This window comes from Egretta garzetta, unplaced genomic scaffold (genome assembly GCF_000687185.1).
Source record: "Egretta garzetta isolate BGI_Z169 unplaced genomic scaffold, ASM68718v1 scaffold133, whole genome shotgun sequence".
Classification (NCBI taxonomy): domain Eukaryota; kingdom Metazoa; phylum Chordata; class Aves; order Pelecaniformes; family Ardeidae; genus Egretta; species Egretta garzetta.
This window is the reverse complement of record NW_009259111.1, coordinates 4,514,008-4,524,677: the sequence shown is the minus strand read 5'-3', so window position 1 is coordinate 4,524,677 and position 10,670 is coordinate 4,514,008. Positions and strand designations below refer to the sequence as shown.

The 10,670-nt window shown below is 43.6% G+C and overlaps 1 long non-coding RNA gene across 1 annotated transcript in view; it reads left to right on the top strand.

Annotated features, from left to right (window-relative positions):
• LOC118451939 overlaps positions 1–1,972 on the top strand; it is a 4,741-nt gene extending 2,769 nt beyond the window's left edge. The window contains exons 3-4 of the long non-coding RNA XR_004841538.1: positions 872–980; positions 1,738–1,972. This is a non-coding gene — a long non-coding RNA (uncharacterized LOC118451939). The remainder of the gene's footprint in view (positions 1–871; positions 981–1,737) is intronic.
• Positions 1,973–10,670: the final 8,698 nt, after the last annotated feature.

Below are 10,670 nucleotides of genomic sequence, written 5' to 3'. Positions count from 1 at the left end.
GGGGGTTTTCCCTCTTTCTGTTATTAACCGGGATGGGTGAAAATGATTAAAAACGTTAGCTCCCAAGGGCAAGGGAGGTGCCCGGTGCCGGCACAGCCAGTACACGGACCAGCGAACGGTGCCTGCCCTGGAGAGTTAAGGGCAGTTAAAGGCGGGGGTGGGCTCCTCTGCCGGCCGGGCCGTGCCCCCTCAGGGGAGCCGCGGCCGGCTCCGCCGCCAGCCCTGCGCTCCTCCTCGCCGGCACAAGCCGTTTGGGTTTATGGCCGTGGTTCCGGATGGAGCCTCTTGCCTGGTGGCTAGAAACCCGTTTCTAATTTCCATCTAAATCTATAGATGTTTGGGGTTTTGTTACAGGCATCCTTCTCTGGCGTTTACTTCCCCTTTTCATTATTTACATATCCAATTCCCACTCATTTGTTAAGTTACATAAGCATGATGCAAGCTGTGCTCTGGTCATTGGGATGTCCTTTCTGCAGGACTCTCTCAGTTTGAATGCTTTTCTCTTGAGAGAGCCTGCCGTATCGAGTGTTTCAGAGAGATGTCTCGGCGATGCCTCAAACAGGAACACGAATGTTTTCCCGTCATTACTGGAAATACCATGACTGGACTCACGCTTGTCTTTTTCACAGTCACACCACGCTGTCAGCTCCCTATCACCCTGTGGTTGCTGAGTAAAGCCAAGTCCTTCTCCTCTTACTTCTTACTAGGATACTACCAAAGAGCAAAAAATATTATTTCCTGGATGCCTGAACTTTCAATTTTATACTATGCTACAGGGTTGTCCCACAAAAATGGCTTTTAGTAAACCTATGCTACCTTTTATCCCTTTATTAATCAATTTTCATGGTTTTAGTTAAACTTTCCTTTGCAGGTTTTCCTGAGGACCTGCACAGACATCAAAAGCACAGGCCCAAAACGCTTCCACCATGGCTCACTTCTTTAATACTTGCTGTTCTCTGGTCCTGTGGTAATGCCTCCAAGTCAGTGAATTTACTTAAAATCTTTTCACCTGGGTTTACGGTTTGCTGTGCATTGGGATTCTGTGGTTGAGAGTGTCTGGTTCCTCCAGTTGGAGCACAGTAGAATTCCGTGAGTTTTGCTCACCAGCTGTATTAATTTATTATCTTGTACCCATTTATCCCTTCTACCCCTCCTCTTAGGCATCCTGTCTTTACCCCGTGGATTAGCATGTTCATCCTTAATGAAAATCGGGGAAGCATGCATTTAATCTTGTGCAAGTAGCTCGGTTACCTTTATTTTCCCATTCTTGTTTTACAGTCATAATTTTTCTTTCCTTTTTTTTTTTTTTTAATGTCTTGTGGCTCCAGTACCTTTGTGATGTTTGTTGTAGTTTCCTTTTGAAATTCTAACGCCAGCTGATTTTTGGCAGTATCTATTCACGGCTTCTAGGATGTACTTGACTTCCTGTTTGAGGTGCTTATCTTGCTATGGCAGAAGGCCTTCTTTACTAATTAACCCCTTTGTCTTCCTCTACCCATACTAGCCTTTCCATTTCTCTTTTGCCTGGGATGTCTTTTCTCTCTTCTCAAGTCACTCTGTATAGTTTACCTCTTAGTCACTACAGTTAGCCAATTTACAAATGAGGAGGTTGTCATGGAGGTCCCGATCTCTCCACAACCTCATCCCACTCACAGTGCGTCAAGCATAAAACATGGCCCTTGGTCATGCTAGACCAAAGCAGATGGTGTGAAGATGGGTATATTTCATCACACCTAGGGCTTCTACTCATCTACCAAACTCTGCTTTACAACTGAAGGAATGTTCTGCTGCTGTTCAAGGCACGCTAACGCCTTGTCACACACCATCCCGCTGGCAGTTCCCTTCTGCTGTGGTGATGTGATGGGAATGGTAGCCCAGTGCCTCATCATTTCTTTGGCAGTCCATTGGCAAAGCAAAAGAAAGAAAAAACACCAGAGAGAAAACATCTATGAATGCTAGAAACATAGAATAAGGAGATTTGCATGAAACAAGCCAGAAAAATACAAAATTTTGGTTCTTATTACAAAGATCAGCAGTTCTACCAAAAGAGGTTAAATATAATGACCTTTTGGTTGCAAAACTAGGTGTGCTTTGTTCCTTGCTGCTGCTTGGGGAATGAATGATGCTTGTGAGATGTGTCGTGTCAGAGGAGACTGGTAGCTAAGGAAGGGAAGGTGCAGGTGGGTGCTGAGTAGGCCTAATGCCGCATGAATGCAGAATAAAAGGAAACCACATCATGTAGTTCTGTTGTTCTGCATTATGCTGGTTCACTGAGCATCTTTATTAGAAGTCTCAAGGATGGATTAGGAAGTTTAGTTCTGCACCCCAGGAATCTGTATTTACAGTGGTTTTATGTGAATGGGACTAAACATCTCATCCAGAGTTTGGGTTCCAGACATCTGGCAGGACAGAAAATGAATATTTGACAGGAATGAAGATTAAGAAGAAATATTTTCTCCCTGTGAAAATTTTTAATTCTGAAGAGTTTAAATGTAAGATAAGAGGCTTCTAAAACAAGACTGGCTGGATAGATTAATGAACGTTTTAAAAATATGTAACTATTGTAGAGCAAGTGGTATTTTACTACTCTCACGGTGAGACCAAGGCTCCTAGAGAAGAATGTTGGTATTGTAACATTGTACTTACCCTGTGGCTCAGGCAAAATAAAACTGGACATGGTTCTCAGGGTATAAGTTCCAATAAAACCTTCATTTGCTTGTGTTTGTTTTGCTTGTTACCGAGAACAGAACCAAGACCAAATCTCTTGTGACTTACAACATAAGGCATCAGATTGTCCTTAGCTGTCTGGTGCCTATTCAGATACCAGAGTAGGCCAAAGCAGGCTAACTAGGATGTTTCAAAACCACCCTGGTCTCAACACATCCTCAATGATAAACAGATCAGAAGCCTTGTTTTGTTAAAAAAATAGCATCAGCTTTTAATATGCCAGTGTTAATTCACCTGGGTTACAAAACTGAGAAGAAGGCCGCAACTGCCAAATTTTTCTTTTTATGTATCCTTTGTGATCTTAGTAGCAGCAGTAGATGCTCAGGAGGAAGGCAGTCATCTGGCATGACTGACATTGATTTTCTGCCTCAGAGAGCTTCAATCAGAGAAGGCTCAGAACAACACAAACAGAACGGGGTGAGAAAATTAAGGGCATTTTTCTTGCACTTGGAAGATGGAGGCCAGGTCTGTTTTGATTTCTTTTAAGTGACTGACTTAGATTGTAGGGATGGGGCCAACTTTCCTCACTTGTATACATAAGGAGTTTTATTCTTACTATTCTTTTTCCACTGCTGCTTTTCATTGCTGTAGCGGGCAGTGGCATTGACAGAGTGACGGGAATGTTTGAAATGTGACAGGATCTCTCCAGGGAAGCTTGGCCCTTCCTCAGCCTGCTTGCTCTCTTTTCCATATTAGCTGTCACAGATTAAACATGAATAATAAAGCAATAGAAGTTGCTGAATGTGGAAACATTTATATTTTTATTCCAAGAGTTACAAGCGGAGCCCTTCCACTGGTCTTAGGTGGCATTTGATCAGGCTTCCACTGATAACAGAAGGAAACAATGCCACATTCTTATTAAACAATGTGTTTGTCTTTAATCTACGAGATATTGATTAAACCTCTATCTCGAAAATAATGTCCAGAGACAGTTATACAAGGTGAGTTCAACATGTGCGTCTCGCTATTTTCAATAGAACACTTACAAAGTTTTGGTAAATGTCTCTCTGTTTTGCTAATATGCAAGAGGTTTTACATGGTGATATTTAATTTCTACACTTGCCATTTGCTCAGGTCCAGGCTTATGACAGTCAAATCTGATGGTGCTGCTGGGGTGAATAATGACACCAAACCGTGACCTACACGTATTTGCTGTATGAGCTACAGCTCAGCTAGGAGGTTAGCAGTAACCCAAAGCCACCGTTGATGCTGACCGGCCCTGGAAAGGTCAGTGGAATTTCCCTGCTCTACCTGAGATTTGAGGTCTAATTTGCCCCTAAAAATTGTGTTATTCCCAGCACAATCAGTCCTGCTTTTGCTCTGACATCATCAAGGGCTTTGCTTTCATATGATGTCAGTGTGTGAGGGAAAGACCTGGTACTAGACATAGCTACATCACATTCCTGTCCTGTCTTTCCCTTTGATTTATTCTGAGGCCTGAACAACTTTAATGGCTTCTTTTCTCCTTTGTAAAATGGGAAGGGTCTTTGTCTACCAGTCTGATGGTGGTACTGTAGGGATTAGTTTATTATGAAACACTTTAGGTTCGTAAAGCAAAATGAAAATGATGGAGGTTCTTTAGCTAAACCAGAGAGACCTGGACTCCAAAATGGAGTAGTTTGGCACCAAAAGTGTGGTATGCTCTGCTAAATTGTCAGCATCAGGAAAGCTCCCAGAAATCTTGCAGTTTTAAAATACAGGATACAGGAAGTTGGTTCCATAAAAATCCATATTTTGTGTTCTTCAAATTTGGACAGTGTAGCCACATCAAACCATTTGAACTGATCTCCTAAGAAAACAAGAAGCTGAAAGAGGAGTTTCACCTCGGCTTCCGCTACCAGGTATCCCTGCACGTAACGGATTAGCCATGGTCCATACACCTCCGGGTCCCTCTCCTTGGCTGCTTCCATGCATGCGTGTTATGGTAAGGATGCTGGTATTACAAAGATCCAGTGCTTTTGCTGCTTCACACCCTCCTCTGCTTTGCACTGTCATTGTGGGGAGAGGCTAGCTGATGCAACTTTCATTTCTGGATATTTATATGCGTGTATTTCTACAACCTATTTTTAAATGTGCACCAGGGTAATATATATGGAGACCTGTGTAAATAATTGTCAATTTCTGAAGATCCCAGACTTCCACAATGCCCCTTTGTCAGATGTATGGTTTTGGTTGCAAACTGTTTTGTAGCTGACATGTTTCAATACGCAGAACTTCCAAGTTACACCAATTTTTCTTTTTCCCTTAAAAGGCTGGTTGTTTGCAAGTACAACAGCAATGGATAATGCATCTGGTATAAAGCTCGATAAAACTGTATTTCTTGCAATGAATTTCTTAATACAAAGCTAAAGAAAACTAGTTCATGGAATAGCTTCCTAAATCGTCACTCTAGGTAGCTGGACTAAGCAGAATGCGTGACTTTGCCTTGCTTCTCTAAGGAAATTAATTTACTCATGGAAGCATGAGTCACTGTGCAGGATTCTCCAAGCCAAACCCATTCCCTTGATGCAACTCTGAATACTTAACTCATTTACTTAGGAACTGCAGGAAATGGGACACTCAGATAAATCACACAGTCCAAGAGAGATGGAAGGGCACTCCCAGGGACAGGGGCCACTATTCAGTCTTCGCCTAACAAAGTCACAAAGGAATCTCAGCCAGTTCAGCACCTGCTCACTGTTGACTGTCACGAGGAGTGTAATCATTAATGCATCCTTGCTGCTGCCTTCTAAACTGGCAGCAGCAGAACTATTACTGTTATCTAACTTGTTCTTGAGTGCCTGACAAGTTGCAGTAAGTGGAGACTTTCTATAAATTACAGTAAGGAGCTGGAGGGATATGAGAAGAGGGCTGCAGACTGCTATGTCCCTGCACTCCATCTGGAGCAGAGACCCCCTTGCCCTTATTTTAATGTTCATATTTATTCTGCAGCTGTCAGTTTTGACTTCCCCAGGATACCTTCTCAGCACATCACATGCCAAGAAGCTGGTTAGCTCAGGGAAAAGAGCTGCAGAGTCCTGCCGAGACAAGTTTTTACTGATTCAGGCCATTTGGGACACAGTACATTTAACCACACAATATTGCCTCCCCTACAGAGGAGGATACTCTTCTCGCATTTCAGGCCTTACATATCTGGTTGACCCTCTGTGTATTCAAAATGATAGCAGGTTATGTATTCTCTCCCACCCAAAAATCACCATGGATAAACTTTCATTTCTGTGAATCAAAATTCCAAGTTACATTGCTGGAAAATCAGCACCCTGTGGCTGAGAGGTTACTGGGCCATACAACCACTGTAGAGAGCTGAGGGTACATCTCAACATCACAGACACACAGATTTGGTGGAGGAACTTCCTGCCCTGCCCGGTCTACAGAAACAGTGCACAAGGTGTGATTTCATCCCTTCATCTCTTTCACCCATTTAGCAGACGGGAGTGTCACAGTTGGGACTCTGCAAAGGAAGCTCTCACTTTAGCAGCATAAAGTTACAGGGTCAAGGAAGCCCTAGATATTTAAAATAGTTTGGTATGTGTTTTCATGAAGGATACGTCTCTTCAAAGCTTTCACTGATGTGTAACTTTTACAGTGCCTGATACTTTCTGGCGCTTGTGTATGGGTTAGCTTCTAGAGCTCTTTGTGGGTCCTGGTAAATATACCCCAGTTCTGTGCCTGGAGTGGAGTGGGAAGGCCAAGAGATGATCACATTCTGGTTTTGCAGTCTCCTTTTAGAGCCTGGATGCCACAACAGCCTCACAGTCTATCCCACATCTTGGTGTTCTCAGATAATACCCAGTAAACATGGAAAAACGTGTGTGCCTACAGATGACTATGTGATAAATGATTATCCCTTCCTTGGAGGAGGAAGATGAAGCTTAACTTGCAGTTCAACAAACAGCAATAGAATGGAAGGAGGCAACTCACTGCTTTCATTTCTGTGCCCACCCTTGGGCCACACCTGAGGCTCTTTAAAAGAGCTGCAGCTGGGCTGGCTCAGCCCTAAAATGGCAGGCCTGAGGGGTGACTTTGGCTTGTGTTACCGAGTTGAGCTCTTCTGCTGTGCTCAGATGGGAAAAGTAAGTTGACTGTTTCTGCGCGAGATACTTGGTTTAGATCTTTGTTTCTGTGGTGGTGGTTGTGGGTGAACGTAGAGCCTGGGAGGGGTTGGGGGGACCAGGCGACTGTACCGCCCTGAGAGGTTACCAGGCAGTTTTTAAATACTGTTTATATCATATGTATGGCCAGCAGAACACACTGCCAGAGTGGACGCGGAGCTACCCCCTAGGGGAAAACTAGTGCTTCATCTCTTCCAAAGTTCTGCTCCCTGGGCTTTTAAATTTTGTTCTGTTTTAATTTTATTTTATAAGCAGAAGGTAGCCAAGGGAAAGAAAGACACACACCATTTCCTTAATGACCAAGTTCTCCTAGCTTGTACTCTTACGGATTTATGCCATCACTGAGTTGTGCTGTAGCTGTATGTTAGTTGGTCACTGTGGGCATTCAGTGGCCTGCACTTCCCCCAGGCTTTGGGGTTAGTGCTGGAGACCTCATCCCACTCAAGGCAAAGCTAGATGTGAGCCCTGAGGTCACATGTAGGTTCAAAGCATGGCTTGGCAGGAAGAGAGGAGTGATTTCTCATCCTTTTCAAGAAAAAACATTTTTGTGGTCTTAATTTTCTTCTGATCCTTTTTTAGTTTTAAGTGCCCATGTCTCTTAATTAAAACACAGTATGCTGCACCATGACTTCGTACCAAAGGTTTAAGCTGTGGCAGTGGTTCCAAAGGAAAATAAAAGTGGATATATTGAGAGAGGTGCAGCCTGCTTTGCTAGCATGCAATAGTCTTTTGACTCTGCTTCATTATGCAGCCATAGTGAAATCATTAATATACCTCAAGCAGGTACCAAGCTGAACATCTCTGTCGGGAGCACAGCTTCACAGTGCAGGCATTGTACAGACACACAGCAGTTCTCTTCAGCAAAGAGCTCATCAATTAAAGAGGAAGAACAAAACAGGGAAGTGAAAGTGGAAGCAGAGTAAGGTAGAATGATCGCCAAATATGGTTGTCTTAGTATGTTGTGTTTTTCAAGAATATTACACAAATAATGACCCTTATCTCTACCAATTAATTCAATTTTCTTGTTTACACTCAAATTTTAAATAGAAAATGAAAGGTTGCTGCTTGCTTATGGACTGGCAATGAACCATTTTCACAGTGCTATGCTAAGTGTGGAGTTTCTGGCTTGTGGACTCTCTGTTCCTGTATTTGGATGAAATTGCACAAATGTTTAGCAAACATTTGCAGGGCATGGCCTGGTTGTTTTGCAGACTATGGTGAGTCTCATTTAAGGAGGTGGATATTACCAAAGGGAACAAGCACCTGACTTTTAGCTCCTGTGGGGGGAATCCTGATATTGCAGAATCTGTTTATTCTCTAGCTAAGGCCTTACAATAAGAGGAACAGCATGCCTGTGTCCTGGGTGGTAAATGCAAGGTATGCCATTTCTCACTGGCTATGTCCAACCTTGTGTTGTTTTTCTTATAATTTATCCAGATTCAGTTGTATCCCTAGACCCTGTGCAGTTGAGGCCTTAAGAGGCAGTATCTCAGTGCAGGTACTCCTTTAGAAGATCATAGAATCATAGAATGTTTTGGGTTGGAAGGGACCCCTAGAGGTCATCTAGTCCAACCCCCCTGCAGGAGCAGGGACACCACTAAACCAGATCAGGTTGCTCAGAGCCCCATCCAACCTGGCCTGGAATGCTTCCAGGGATGGGGCCTCCACTACCTCTCTGGGCAACCCCTGCCAGTGTTTCACCACCCTCATTGTAAAGAATTTCTTCCTTATATCTAGTCTAAACCTACCCTGATTTAGTTTAAAACCATTACCCCTTGTCCTGTCAAGATACCAATATGATGAAAAAGTGAGGTGCTAGGTGATAGCGTTCATGGATTCTCTGTGTGTGTGTGTGTGCGTGTGCATAAGAGCTGGACTTCTGGAGGCTGGGTCTCCTGAACATCCCCAATATATTCTCCATATCTACGTCATTTCTGCTTTACACATTCTATAATCTATGTAGGTTTCATTGCGTGTTTGTGGAATATCTCTGATATTTAATGCTGTGATGTCAGAAGGGAAAAGATACCAGCATGCTTTATCTTTTGCTCACTGTGTGATGGCAAATGATTTTTGGAGCGGCAAGAGGGATGTGCAATCCCCTTGGTCTGCGCTAACTCCTTGCCACATGACCAGCCTTTGAACTAGCTGCTGGGGCAGTGGGGCTTGCCCATCGCTTCGCTCTCGGCCTCTGGACTGGAATGTTTGCAGTCAGGGCGGTGCCAGTTTGGTGGAAGAATGCCAGTATTGGAATTCATGAAACACAGGACAGACCAGAGCCCAAGTCTCTGGCTGCCAGGATGTGATGTGGTGCAATTATGTGTTCAGACAGAAGGGGCTAGGTCTGTTGCTTTCTTTATGAAGTATCGTTCTGTGTGTGCATTTGGCTGCTAACCGAGCGTTCTTTCATTTTTAATCTCATAGTTTGTGCCTCCAGAGTGGCACAACAAGGAAAATAAATCTGTTTCAGTTGGAAACTTCTGGAGCAAAGTAGTGTTTCTATCTCCAGGTTTGGTCTTGAGAAGTGAAAGCAATTGAAGGCTGAGGGTACTCAATACATTTTGGAAAGTTCTGGATTAAAGATATGTCCTTATTTTTCTTGTTTGTATATGTTTAGCCATAATGTTGAACATACATTCCTTGGGTAATAATCTCGGTCTGACATCCGCTTTTAAAATATGCTCCCATCATCTGGAGACTTGGTGTCAATAGGGTGTTAGGTTACAGTGAGAATTAAAATTAATAATAAAAAAATAATCTCTGTAACATTTCATAGGCAAAGGTTACTGAGGGCCAGTTAGTTCAGTGTATGACCTCTGTAAGAGTTCTTAGGCGTATAAGAGCAGTCAAAAATAGCTCCTTGGAAGGTCAGGGAAGGCATCTTTTCTGCATGTGGATAGCTTTGCTTTCCTGACCTGAGACATCTATATGTCTTATGGTAAGCAATCAAGAATGGATGGAAAGAAAATGGAATACCAACACGGACTTGGAGGGCAGCCAGAGGCTGTGTAACATGTTCCTTATTCATACGAGCCTGTACAAAACGTTGCCAGCCTTGGAGATTTTTCTGTACATGAAATGGAGAAAGGCTACATTAACTTCTAAACTGTGCTTCAAAGACAGCCTGGCCAAACAAAGGCTGGATTCAAACTGTCAATAGATGAACAACACCAAGATGGACCCTTATGTTTTAAAATTGAGCCATAGGCTTGCGTCCAAGTGATTTTAAGCTTCTGACTGACCCCGGAGTCTGAAAGAAATTTCAGCTTGTCAGACCAAATGTTCTCTTTCTTTTGATATCCACACGCTGAGACAGAGTTTACGAGAAGCTTTTATAGCAAATCCCAAAGTCAGAGTCACCGCAGAACACTTTAATTATTGAATAGATGAGAGCTAATGTGAGAGGGAGAGGCTGTGTTTCTCTGCGTATTAATCTCTCTTTTCCCCCCCCCGCCCTGGCCCCTTCCTGCCCAAATCCCCTTGGTTAATCAGGTTATGTTTGCCCTATTTCTCTCAGGGAGCAAGCAGAATGCAGTGTTGCTAGAAATGGAGGAAGGGAAGGAGGAGAAGGGCATGCTGAAAGCAAGAGTGGGTTGAGGATGCTCCAGAAATGAAAGCTTCATTTGGCAGGGTTCCCGAGATCGCAGCAGGATGCCTTCGGGCTGTGGGTTGTCTCTGTGACCTGTCACACTTGCTGACATGCATGATCTCGCATCCCAGGCCATGTGCCAAAGGACAGTGATGGGAGCCTGCCTGTCTGTGCTCAACCCGGAGGCATTGGTGCTCTCTGCAGCCAACAGCTCCCTCCCCAAACACCCACTCAACAGCCTG